The sequence below is a fragment of the Bos javanicus genome, chromosome 7 (genome assembly GCF_032452875.1).
Source record: "Bos javanicus breed banteng chromosome 7, ARS-OSU_banteng_1.0, whole genome shotgun sequence".
Lineage (NCBI taxonomy): Eukaryota > Metazoa > Chordata > Mammalia > Artiodactyla > Bovidae > Bos > Bos javanicus.
In genome coordinates this window covers 39,750,199-39,764,736 of record NC_083874.1, presented here as the reverse complement: position 1 = coordinate 39,764,736, position 14,538 = coordinate 39,750,199, and the positions used below count along the sequence as shown (strand labels likewise).

Below are 14,538 nucleotides of genomic sequence, written 5' to 3'. Positions count from 1 at the left end.
TGAGAAAATACTTGAAGAGATAATAGTTGAAAACTTCCCTAAAATGGGGAAGGAAATAATCACCCAAGTCCAAGAAACCCAGAGAGTCCCAAACAGGATAAACCCAAGGCAAAACACCCCAAGGCACATATTAATCAAATTAACAAAGATCAAATACAAAGAACAAATATTAAAAGCAGCAAGGGAAAAACAACAAATAACACACAAGGGAATTCCCATAAGGATAACAGCTGATCTTTCAATAGAAACTCCTCAAGCCAGGAGGGAATGGCAAGACATACTTAAAGTGATGAAAGAAAATAACCTACAGCCCAGATTATTGTACCCAGAAAGGATCTCATTCAAATATGAAGGAGAAATCAAAAGCTTCTCAGACAAGCAAAAGCTGAGAGAATTCAGCACCACCAAACCAGCTCTCCAACAAATACTAAAGGATATTCTCTAGACAGGAAACACAAAAACGGTGTATAAACTCGAACCCAAAACAATAAAGTAAATGGCAACGGGATCATACTTTTCAGTAATTACCTTAAACGTAAATGGGTTGAATGCCCCAACCAAAAGACAAAGACTGGCTGAATGGATACAAAAACAAGACCCCTACATATATTGTCTACAAGAGAGCCACCTCAAAACAGGGCACACATACAGACTGAAAGTGAAGGGCTGGAAAAAGATATTCCATGCAAATAGGGACCAAAAGAAAGCAGGAGTAGCAATACTCATATCAGATAAAATAGACTTTAAAACAAAGGCTGTGAAAAGAGACAAAGATGGTCACTACATAATGATCAAAGGATCAATCCAAGAAGAAGATATAACAATTATAAATATATATGCACCCAACACGGGAGCACCGCAGTATGTAAGACAAATGCTAACAAGTATGAAAGGAGAAATTAACAATAACACAATAATAGTGGGAGACTTTAATACCCCACTCACACCTATGGATAGATCAACTAAACAGAAAATTAACAAGGAAACACAAACTTTAAATGATACAATAGACCAGTTAGACCTAATTGATATCTATAGGACATTTCATCTCAAATCAATGAATTTCACCTTTTTCTCAAGCGCACATGGAACCTTCTCTAGGATAGATCACATCCTGGGCCATAAATCTAGCCCTGGAAAATTCAAAAAAATAGAAATCATTCCAAGCATCTTTTCTGACCACAATGCAGTAAGATTAGATCTCAATTACAGGAGAAAAACTATTAAAAATTCCAACATATGGAAGCTGAACAACACACTGCTGAATAACCAACAAATCACAGAACAAATCAAAAAAGAAATCAAAATTTGCATAGAAACTAATGAAAATGAAAACACAACAACCCAAAACCTGTGGGACACTTTAAAAGCAGTCCTAAGGGGAAAGTTCATAGCAATACAGGCATGCCTCAAGAAACAAGAAAAAAATCAAATAAATAACCTAACCCTACACCTAAAACAACTAGAAAAGGCAGAAATGAAGAACCCCAGGGTTAGTAGAAGGAAAGAAATACTAAAAATTAGGGCAGAAATAAATGCAAAAGAAACAAAAGAGACCATAGCAAAAATCAACAAAGCCAAAAGCTGGTTCTTTGAAAGGATAAATAAAATTGACACACCATTAGCCAGACTCATCAAGAAACAAAGGAAGAAAAATCAAATCAATAAAATTAGAAATGAAAATGGAGAGATCACAAGAGACAACACAGAAATACAAAGGATCATAAGAGACTACTATCAACAATTATATGCCAATAAAATGGACAACTTGGAAGAAATGGACAAATTCTTAGAAAAGTACAACTTTCCAAAACTGGACCAGGAAGAAATAGAAAATCTTAACAGACACATCACAAGCACGGAAATTGAAACTGTAATCAAAAATCTTCCAGCAAACAAAAGCCCAGGTCCAGACGGCTTCACAGCTGAATTCTACCAAAAATTTAGAGAAGAGCTAATACCTATCCTGCTCAAACTCTTCCAGAAAATTGCAGAGGAAGGTAAACTTCCAAACTCATTCTATGAGGCCACCATCAGCCTAATACCAAAACGAGACAAAGATGCCACAGAAAAAGAAAACTACAGGCCAATATCACTGATGAACATGGACGCAAAAATCCTTAACAAAATTCTAGCAATCAGAATCCAACAACACATTAAAAAGATCATACACCATGACCAAGTGGGCTTTATCCCAGGGATGCAAGGATTCTTCAATATCCGCAAATCAATCAGTGTAATACACCACATTAACAAATTGAAAAATAAAAACCATATGATTATCTCAATAGATGCAGAGAAAGCCTTTGACAAAATTCAACATCCATTTATGATAAAAACTCTCCAGAAAGTAGGAATAGAAGGAACATACCTCAACATAATAAAAGCTATATATGACAAACCCACAGCAAACATTATCCTCAATGGTGAAAAATTGAAAGCATTTCCTCTGAAGTCAGGAACAAGACAAGGGTGCCCACCTTCACCATTACTATTCAACATAGTTTTGGAGGTTTTGGCCACAGCAATCAGAGCAGAAAAAGAAATAAAAGGAATCCAAATTGAAAAGGAATCCAAAAGGAGAAGTAAAACTCTCACTATTTGCAGATGACATGATCCTCTACATAGAAAACCCTAAAGACTCCACCAGAAAATTACTAGAACTAATCAATGACTATAGTAAAGTTGCAGGATATAAAATCAACACACAGAAATCCCTTGCATTCCTATACACTAATAATGAGAAAACAGAAAGAGAAATTAAGGAAACAATTCCATTCACCATTGCAACGGAAAGAATAAAATACTTAGGAATATATCTACCTAAAGAAACTAAAGACCTATACATAGAAAACTATAAAACACTGGTGAAAGAAATCAAAGAGGACACTAATAGATGGAGAAATATACCATGTTCATGGATTGGAAGAATCAATATAGTGAAAATGAGTATACTACCCAAAGCAATTTATAGATTCAATGCAATCCCTATCAAGCTACCAACAGTATTCTTCACAGAGCTAGAACAAATAATTTCACAATTTGTATGGAAATACAAAAAACCTCGAATAGCCAAAGCTATCTTGAGAAAGAAGAATGGAACTGGAGGAATCAACCTACCTGACTTCAGGCTCTATTACAAAGCCATCGTTATCAAGACAGTATGGTACTGGCACAAAGACAGAAATATTGATCAATGGAACAAAATAGAAAGCCCAGAGATAAACCCACGCACATATGGACACCTTATCTTTGACAAAGGAGGCAAGAATATCCAATGGATTAAAGACAATCTCTTTAACAAGTGGTGCTGGGAAATCTGGTCAACCACTTGTAAAAGAATGAAACTAGAACATTTTCTAACACCATACACAAAAATAAACTCAAAATGGATTAAAGATCTCAATGTAAGACCAGAAACTATAAAACTCCTAGAGGAGAACATAGGCAAAACACTCTCCGACATACATCACAGCAGGATCCTCTATGACCCACCTCCCAGAATATTGGAAATAAAAGCAAAAATAAACAAATGGGACCTAATTAAACTTAAAAGCTTCTGCACAACAAAGGAAACTATTAGCAAGGTGAAAAGACAGCCTTCAGAATGGGAGAAAATAATAGCAAATGAAGCAACTGACAAACAACTAATCTCAAAAATATACAAGCAACTCCTACAGCTCAACTCCAGAAAAATAAGTGACCCAATCAAAAAATGGGCCAAAGAACTAAATAGACATTTCTCCAAAGAAGACATACAGATGGCTAACAAACACATGAAAAGATGCTCAACATCACTCATTATCAGAGAAATGCAAATCAAAACCACTATGAGGTACCATTTCACGCCAGTCAGAATGGCTGTGATCCAAAAGTCTACAAGCAATAAATGCTGGAGAGGCTGTGGAGAAAAGGGAACTCTCTTACACTGTTGGTAGGAATGCAAACTAGTACAGCCACTATGGAGAACAGTGTGGAGATTCCTTTAAAAACTGGAAATAGAACTGCCATATGACCCAGCAATCCCACTGCTGGGTATACACACTGAGGAAACCAGAATTGAAAGAGACACGTGTACCCCAATGTTCATCGCAGCACTGTTTATAATAGCCAGGACATGGAAGCAACCTAGATGCCCATCAGCAGATGAATGGATAAGAAAGCTGTGGTACATATACACAATGGAGTATTACTCAGCCATTATAAAGAATACATTTGAATCAGTTCTAATGAGATGGATGAAACTGGAACCTATTATACAGAGTGAAGTAAGCCAGAAAGAAAAACACCAATACAGTATACTAACGCATATATATGGAATTTAGAAAGATGGTAACAATAACCCTGTATATGAGACAGCAAAAGAGACACTGATATATAGATCAGTCTTATGGACTCTGTGGGAGAGGGAGAGGGTGGGGAGATTTGGGAGAATAGCATTGAAACATGTATAATATCATGTATGAAATGAGTCGCCAGTCCAGGTTCGATGCACGATACTGGATGCTTGGGGCTGGTGCACTGGGACGACCCAGAGGGAGGGTATGGGGAGGGAGGAGGGAGGAGGGTTCAGGATGGGGAACACAGGTATACATGTGGCAGATTCATTTCGATATTTGGCAAAACTAATACAATATTGTAAAGTTTAAAAATAAAATAAAATTTAAAAAAATAAAAACAAAACAAAGTAAAAACAAATAATCATCTCAGTAGATGCAGAAAATGCATTTGACAAAATTCAAGCATGTGTGCTTGATAAAAACTTAGCAAGCTAGAAACAGAAAGCAACTTCCTCCTGATTAAGGACATTTATGAAAAACCTATAGCTAACATATCATAGTTAATGGGGAAAATCTGACAGCTTCCTCCAAGACCAGGAATAAGCCAAGAATGTTCACTTTCACCACTTGTATTCAACATTGCATCTGTGATTCTGGGCAGTGCAACCAGGCAATATGAAGAAACACAACATAAAAAGAATGAAAAAGAAAGGGCAAACACTTTAGTCCCAGATGACGTCACCATCTATGTAGAAAACCTATGGAATTTACCAAAAAAGCTACTCTAACATGAGTTTAGCAACATTGCAAGACAAAAGATCAATACACAAAAATCAACTGGATTTCCATATACTAGGAACATACAAAACTTGAACTAAAAAGCACCATTTATTACAGCATAGAATGTGATATAATAGCAGATAATTTGACAGAAAACATGCAAGACTTGTACACTGACAACTACAAAATGTTGCTGACAGGAATTAAGAAAGACTTGAAAAATAAGCATATTGTGCTCCCTGATTGGAGGACTCAATATTATGAAGATAGCAGATACCCCAGACTAATCTGTAGCTTCAGGGCAATCCAATCAAAGTTTCACCAGCATTTTGGGTAGAAATGATAAACTTCATTTTAAATTTACATGGAAAGGCAAAGGAATTATTATCACACCTGAACAACTCTGGAAAAGAACAAAGCTGGGTGACATATTACCTGATTTCAAAATTTTTAATAAAGCTACAGCGAACAAGAAGTGTATTATTGGCATAAAGACAGACAAATTATCATTGATACACAATACAGCCCAGAAATAAATAGTCTCTCTCTCCTTCTCTATCTCTCCAAGGATGCCCAAGCAATGCATTAGGGAAAAGAATAATCTTTTTAACAAATGATGCTGAAACAATTGGATAGGGGCATGAAGGACTGGAATGAAGGACAATAAAGACTCAAGAGGAAACAGCATTTGGGGGATAATGAACTTGTTCACTATTACCTGTGGTGATGGTTTTACAGGAGTCTATGTATGTCAAGGCCTCATCAAATTATTCTATGTCAGTTACGACTCAACTATAAACTATAGTTGAATTATATCTCAACTATAACTCAAACTATAAAAAATGAAGTGCTAAACTCCAATAAAGAAAAACGAACCAAACAAAATAAAAAATAAAAGAACAAGAAAATGAAAACATCTTTTTACCATATTTTCACAAACTGCTCTAAAGATAGAAAACTCATGCTCAGTTGTTTTTCCTTTGCTTTAAAATAAGTTATAAATAATTCTAAACCAGTCTAAAATGTATTGTTCATGAATCAAATCTAAGCATTCATACTTGCAAAAATGTTTTGCAGTGAGTCCTTGACCTACAGAGAGACTAGAGTTTACTTTCAAATTGTATGACTGGCTTCCAATAATCCCTTATCAGTAGACTTACAAGCAAAATACCAGATATTAAGGATCAGATTTAATTCTTTGGTATAAGCATGAAACGGTTATTGATAGCTTTCCGTGCCTAGCATAAACCAAGTAACTGAAGGACCATGAGAGACAACAATGAAGTCTAGTATACCCTGCAATGCAGGCGGGAGCCATAACAATATTTTGTGTTTTAACAGGGAAAATCAGCACAACACACTGCAAGAAAACTAACACCTACAAAAATTAAGCTTCAAAATGACCAAACTCGTAAAGTGTAGTTTGAATATTTTGCTGCATTTTGTTGCATTTTGCTGCCTTTATACCATAACTTAAAATTTAAAACTATCTGAGGACTTTTAGCACTAGCTTGGCACAACAAATTAACTCCTCCTAGCCCTCCAGAGTGTGAGCGTGGAGAACTCTTTTCTCACCATAAATGCCTGAACTTTACACAAGAAATAAGAAGCAAAGGTACAAAACAAGGTTATAATAATGTTAACTATTACCATTTTGCACTTTTTACCTTGTGACATATACATATTTTAGAGTTGTATACTGTTTAATTAGACAAGGCACTGGCACCCCACTCCAGTACGTTTGCCTGGAAAATCCCATGGACGGAGGAGTCTAGTAGGTTGCAGGCCATGGGGTCACTAAGAGTCGTGTCACTTTCCCTTTTCCCTTTCATGCATTGGAGAAGGAAATGGCAACCCACTCCAGTGGTCTTTCCTGGAGAATCCCAGGGACAGAGAAGCCTGGTGGGCTGCCATCTGTGGGGTCGCACAGAGTCGGACACGACTGAAGCGACTTAGCAGCAGCAGCAGCATACTGTTTAATTTAGTAAACTTAAAATTTAATTTTTTCAAATAAGAAGTCTAGGACGTTAGGGCTAATTTTCCCATCAAAACACCTAAGGGACTCAATCCATTTTAATTATAATTATTCTAAGTATCATCTGAAGAATTCTTTGGCCACACTAGACTCAAAACTACACTAAATTCAAACAGTACACCTAGGACCTAGGTGTTAAAGTCTTCACCTCAGCTACCATCTTCCACCTGCTATTTTCTCTCCACACAAATGACCAGATTTTTACTCTGGACTTTCTTCCAATTAGGCTCTATCAGATAACTTTGTAAACACCCATTTATAGCCTTCAAACACCACATTTTATTTTATTTTTAATTAATTTATTTTAATTGGAGGCTAAATTACTTTACAATATTGTAGTGGGTTGTGGCATACGTTGACATGAATCTGCCACAGGTGTACATGTGTTCCCCATCCTGAACCCCGCCTCCCACCTCCCTCCTCGTCCTATCCCTCAGGGTCATCCCAGTGCACCAGCCCTGAGCAACTTGTCTCATGCATTGAACCTGGACTGGCAATCTGTTTCACATATGATAATATACATGTTTCAATGCTATTCTCTCAAATCATCCCACCCTCGCCTTGTCCCACAGAGTGCAAAAGACTGTTCTATACATCTGTATCTCTTTTGCTGTCTTGCATATAAGGTCATCGTTACCATCTTTCTAAATTCAATATATATGCGTTACTATACTGTATTGGTGTTTTTCGTTCTGACTTACTTCACTCTGTATAATAGGCTCCAGTTTCATGCACCTCATTAGAACTGATTCAAATGGATTCTTTTTAATGGCTGAGTAATACTCCATTGTGTATATGTACCACAGCTTTCTTTATCCATTCATCTGTCGATGGACATCTAGGTTGCTTCCATGACCTGGCTATTATAAACAGTGCAGCGGTGAACATTGGGGTACACGTGTCTCTTTCAATTCTGGTTTCCTTGGTGTGTATGCCCAGCAGTGGGATTGCTGGGTCATATGGCAGTTCTATTTCCAGTTTTTTAAGGAATCTCCACACTGTTCTCCATAGTGGCTATACTAGTTTGCATCACCACCAACAGTGTAAGAGGGTTTCCTTAATTTCTCCACACCTTCTCCAGCATTTATTGTTTGTAGACTTTTGGATAGCAGCCATTCTGACCGGCGTGAGATGGTACCTCATTGTGGCTTTGATTTGCATTTCTCTGATAATGAGTGATGTTGAGCAATTTTTCATGTGTTTGTTAGCCATCTGTACGTCTTCTTTGGAGAAATATCTGTTTAGTTCTTTGGCCCATTTTTTGATTGGGTCATTTATTTTTCTGGAATTGAACTGCAGGAGTTGCTTGTGTATTTTTGAGATTAATTCTTTGTCAGTTGCTTAGTTTGCTATTATTTTCTCCCATTCTGAAGGCTGTCTTTTCACATTACTTATAGTTTCCTTCGTTGTGCAGAAGCTTAAGTTTAATTAGGCCCCATTTGTTTATTTTTGCTTTTATTTTCATCACTCCAGGAGGTGGTTCATAGAGGATCCTGCTGTGATTTATGTCAGGGAGTGTTTTGCCTATGTTCTCCTTTAGGAGTTTTATAGTTTCTGGTCTTATGTTTAGATCTTTAATCCATTTTGAGTTTATTTTTGTGTATGGTGTTAGAAAGTGTTCTAGTTTCATTCTTTTACAAGTGGTTGACCAGTTTTCCCAGCACCACTTGTTACAGACATTGTCTTTTCTCCATTGTATATTCTTGCCTCCTTTGTTAAAGATAAGGTGTCCATAGGTGTGTGGATTTATCTCTGGGATTTCTATTTTGTTCCATTGATCTATATTTCTGTCTTTGTGCCAGTACCATACTGTCTTGATGACTAAAGCTTTGTAGTATAGCCTGAAGTCAGGCAGGTTGATTCCTCCAGGTCCATTCTTCTTCCTCAAGATTGCTTTGGCGTTTAGAGGTTTTTTTGTATTTCCACACAAATTGTGAAATTATTTGTTCTAGTTCTGTGAAAAATACCATTGGTAGTTTTATAGGAATTGCATTGAATCTATAGATTGCTTTAGGTAGTATACGCATTTTCATTATATTGATTTTTCCAATCCATGAACATGGTATATTTCTCCATTTATTTGTGTCCTCTTTGATTTCTTTCATCACTGTTTTATAGCTTTCTATATATAGGCTTTTGTTTCTTTCAGTTCAGTTCAGTCGCTCAGTCGTGTCCGACTCTTTGCGACCCCATGAATCACAGCACGCCAGGCCTCCCTGTCCATCACCAACTCCCGGAGTTCACTCAGACTCACGTCCATCGAGTCAGTGATGCCATCCAGCCATCTCATCCTCTGTCGTCCCCTTCTCCTCCTGCCCCCAATCCTCCCAGCATCAGAGTCTTTTCCAATGAGTCAACTCTTCGCATGAGGTGGCCAAAGTACTGGAGTTTCAGCTTTAGCATCATTCCTTCCAAAGAAATCCCAGGGCTGATCTCCTTCAGAATGGTTGGATCTCCTTGCAGTCCAAGGGACTCTCAAGAGCCTTCTCCAACACCACAGTTCAAAAGCATCAATTCTTCAGCGCTCAGCCTTTTTCACAGTCCAACTCTCACATCCATACATGACCACAGGAAAAACCAATTTATTCGTATTTTATTCTTTTCGTTGCAATGGTGAATGGGATTGTTTCCTTAATTTCTCTTTCTGTTTTCTCATTGTTTGTGTATTGGAATGTCTGTGTGTTAATTTTATATTCTGCAACTTTACTATATCCATTGATTAGCTCTAGTAATTTTCTGGTGGAGTCTTTAGGGGTTCTACATAGAGGATCATGTCATCTGCAAACAGTGAGAGTTTTACTTCTTCTTTTCCAATATGGATTCCTTTTATTTATTTTTATTCTCTGATTGCTGTGGCTAAAACTTCCAAAACTATGTTGAATAATAGTGGTGAGTGGGCACCCTTGTCTTGTTCCTGACTTTAGGGGAAATGCTTTCAGTTTTTCACCATTGAGGATAATGTTTGCTGTGGGTTTGCCATATATAGCTTTTATTATGTTGAGGTATGTTCCTTCTATTCCTGTTTTCTGGAGGGTTTTTATCATAAATGGATGTTGAATTTTGTCAAAGCTTTCTCTGCATCTATTTAGATAATCATATGGGTTTTATCTTTCAATTTGTTAATGTTGTATATTACCTTAATTGATTTGTGGGTATTAAAGAATCCTTGCATCCCTGGGATAAAGCCCACTTGGTCATGATGTATGATCTTTTTAATATGTTGTTGGATTCTGTTTGCTAGTATTTTGTTAAGGATTTTTGCGTCTATGTTCATCAGTGATATTGGCCTGTAGTTTTCTTTTTTGTGTGTGGCATCTTTGTCTGGTTTTGGTATTAGGGTGATGGTGGCCTCATAGAATGAGTTTGGAAGTTTACCTTCCTCTACAATTTTCCGGAAGAGTTTGAGTAGGATAGGTGTTAGTTCTTCTCTAAATTTTTGGTAGAATTCAGCTGTGTAGCTGTTTGGTCCTGGGCTTTTGTTTGCTGGAAGATTTCTGATTACAGTTTCAATTTCTGTGCTTGTGATGTGTCTGTTAAGATTTTCTATTTCTTCCTGGTTCAGTTTTGGAAAGTTATACTTTTCTAAGAATTGTCCATTTCTTCCAAGTTGTCCATTTTATTGGCATATAGTTGCTGATAGTAGTCTCTTTTGATCCTTTGTATTTCTGTGTTGTCTGTTGTGATTTCTCCATTTTCATTTCTAAATTTGTTGATTTGATTTTTTGTTTCTTGATGAGTCTGGCTAATGGTTTGTCAATTTTTTTTATCTTCTCAAAGAACCAGCTTTTAGCTTTGTTGATTTTTGCTATGGTCTCTTTTGTTTCTTTTGCTTTATTTCTGCCCTAATTTTTTAATAATTTCCTTCCTTCTACTAGCCCTGGTGTTCTTCATTTCTTCCTTTACTAGTCGCTTTAGGTGTAGAGTGGACTTCCCTGGTGGCTCAGACAGTAAAAGCATCTGGCTACAATGTGGGAGACCTGGGTTCAATCCCTGAGTCAGGAAGGTCCCCTGGAGAAGGAAATGGCAACCCACTCCAGTACTCTTGCCTGGAAAATCCCATGGACGGAGGAGCCTGGTGGGCTGCAGTCCATGGGGTCGCAAAGAGTCAGACACGACTGAGCAACTTCACTTCACTTCACTTAGGTATAGAGTTAGGTTATTTATTTGACTTTTTTCTTGTTTCTTGAGCCTGTATTGCTATGAACCTTCCCCTTAGCACTGCTTTTACAGTGTCCCATAGGCTTTGGGTTGTTGCAAACATCACATTTTAAACTGAGACTAATGCCTGAAGTCACATTTCTTGTTTTTAAAAGTTCAGCATTAAAGATTTACAACTCTGGAGGAGTAACCTAATGTTATTTGAAAAATGAACTAAGTTCCAAATATCCCCATAACTCTTAAACCACCAAACTGAAATTCTAATAATTTTTATATCCCTAATGAAGAAAAGACAACTGCAGTTATTACACGAACAGCTTTAAAGTATAAGTGACAGCAACAAAGGGACCTACTTCAAATCTTGAAGACCAAGATTTGCCATGGCAAGGTGTAAAAAATGGGCAAAGGTGATGAGATCCTAAATACCACTATCATAAAATAATCAATTTCTGTCTTTCCACCTTCTTTCTGCTACATGAGGAATCAAAAAAGTCAAACAGAGATTTGTTCTGTCTGGACCAACCATGAAATCTTTAAGAACATATAGGTATATTCCCTGTTATTCTTTCAGGGCATTATTTATACATGTTTAGAAAATACTTCAAAAATAAAAATGAGTTATTTAGCCTTGTGAATATTTTGAAATAAAGTTTCTTGAATTTCTGTGAACTCTTCAAGGCATTAAATTTTTAAGAGTCATCATTCAAAAGTTCCTTTGACATGGGATCTATCCCACAGTTACAAAGCGGCTACCTCCTTTGTTGAAAATGGCTCTCTGTCCCTTCAGGATCCCAAATCGCTCATTCAAAGTCATCCCCGTCTTTTTCCAACACTGTTTATTTCAAATTGTAGGGTGACACCTTTAGGGACTTTCTTTACATCAGATTGATCCCGTTTTGTCAAGAATGAGGGCACAACAGTACGAGTTGATTGTGGTTTCTGAGTTACTGGGCACTGAGCTGCTCCTGGATTATCAATGGATACAGTCAAAATTCCTCCATTTGTGGTAGAAGTTCTCTATTGATGAGTTCTCTTTGCTACTACATCGTCTAGCAGTTGTTCAACTGGGCCTGAACCTTCAGGCCTCTTCTGAAAAGAAAAACTCCCTGATTAGTGTCTTTCTGATGACTTAATTTATTTCCACTCCTGGTAAAACCAGCTGGAATGTAATTTTTTCTATTTAACTGGTTAGGTCTCTTGAGAGCTGCAACTGGTTATGCCTGCAGTATTCATTTAGTCTCAGATTTGCCTTCCTTTTTAATGTTGGAAAATATCATTCTGTATTCTTGCCACTTAAAGGTGGTCGATTCATAGGACTAATTCCCTTTCGAATTCCAGTTGCTTTCCTAGATGCAAGGCCAGTGATAACTCCGTAAGGACGTCTATTTCCAGGCGTCACTCTTCTTCTACGGCTCAGACTATTCTTACCAAAACCAGAATTCTATTGAATAGCCCATCTTACTCTCATTCTGAATTGCCTGGCACCACTTTGCTGAAGTCTTCTATTTAATCTCAGGAAATTCTGCCTCTTTCCTTCCTTTCGATTCAGTTTGATGATATCGTCCTAAGACATATCAATTCTGTCCAGGTTTTCATTGCTGCGGGCTTTCGGCAGCACTGTGGCTCCTATTAACTGGGTACTAAACCGGTTCATGGGAGAAGGCAATGGCACCCCACCTCAGTACTCTTGCCTGGAAACTGCCACGGATGGAGGAGCCTGGTGGACTGCAGTCCATGGGGTCGCTAAGAGTCAGACACGACTGAGAGACTTCCCTTTCACTTTTCACTTTCATGCATTGGAAAAGGAAATGGCAACCCACTCCAGTGTTCTTTCCTGGAGAATCCCAGGGACGGGGGAGCCTGGTGGGCTGCCGTCTGTGGGGTCGCACAGAGTCGGACATGACTGAAGCGACTTTGCAGCAGCAGCAGCAGCAGCAGCAGCAGCAGCAGCAGCAGCAGCAGCAAGTAGCTACATAGCTTCTTTATTTGTTTTGGTTTGCATAGACTATCCTTTTCCATCACTTAAATTTCAGTCTGTGTGCTCTTACTTCGGAAGTTAGTCTCTTATAAGCAGCATATTGATGAGTCTTTTCTTACAGTATTTCATCCTTATTTACCTTAAGTGTTTTTTATTGTATCTCTGTGTAACTGTTTTTTTTAGCAACTCCTCTAGATATTGAACCATACACATAGCTTTTCAAAATCTACCAATATTAACATTTTATCCATATGAGTAAGTTAGAAAATTTATTTCCCTTTATCCAATGCATTTTTAATTTAATTTTCTAAAGTATTTTCTATATTTATTGAGAACCACATTAGACAATGTAATATTTTCTTCATCCTTCAAACATAATTTAGAAAACTAAAATATTTCTCATATTTTTGTTCTTTATTTTTTTCCAAGAATCCTTACTTTATCATTTGTATTCTGTTTAGAAAAATTCTTTAAGTCATTTTTTTAGAGTAGATTTTCTCCCAACAGATTCTCTTAGTTTTCTTAAATTATTTCATTTTCTTTTTCTTTACTAAAATATATTTTCAAAAGATATCAAATGACAATTATTTTCTTTTAGGACTTAAATACTGTTGTGTCTCTTCCTTCTGTCCATTACTGTTTCCTATAAGAAATCTGCTGTCAAAAGATTTGTTCCACTGTATGTAATATGTCCTTTCTCACTCACTACATTAATTAATTTTCATTCTGTTTAATTTTCAGAAGTCTGGCTATGATGTCATTACTTGGATTGCTTTGGGTTTATCTTGTTAGAGGTTTTTGCAACTTCTTAAAGCTCTAGGTTATTCATTTATTTCTTTGCCACATAGAGTGAGTTTTCAGCCATTATTTCATTTGCATACTTTTTCAGCTCCACCCTCTTTCATCTACTTTCTGGAACTTTGATCACATGATTGCTAGATCTTTTGCTACAGTGCGGACATGTCCTGAGGCTCTGTTTGTCTTTTCTTAGTCAATCTTCTTTATATTGTTCACATTAGGTACTCCCTCTTGTATTATCTTCAAATTCACTGATTCTTTTCTTTGTCTTCTCCTTTTTGTTCTTTAGTACAACCATTGGGTTTTAAATTTCAGATATTTTACTCTGAGTTCTAAAATTTTTCATTTGTTTTTCATTTTATCTTCTATTTCTTTGTTGAGATTGTCTCTTTTTTATTTGTCTTGAATGTATTTTAGTTGCCTATGGAGGCATTTTTGTAATAGTTGCTTTAAGATCTTTCATGCATTTTGACATATCCATCATTTCAATTTTGGCATCTGTTGCCTTT

At 36.9% G+C, this 14,538-nt stretch overlaps 1 pseudogene; it reads right to left on the bottom strand.

Annotated features, from left to right (window-relative positions):
* Positions 1–11,980: 11,980 nt before the first annotated feature.
* On the bottom strand, positions 11,981–13,001 carry LOC133251125 (UAP56-interacting factor-like; annotated as a pseudogene).
* Positions 13,002–14,538: the final 1,537 nt, after the last annotated feature.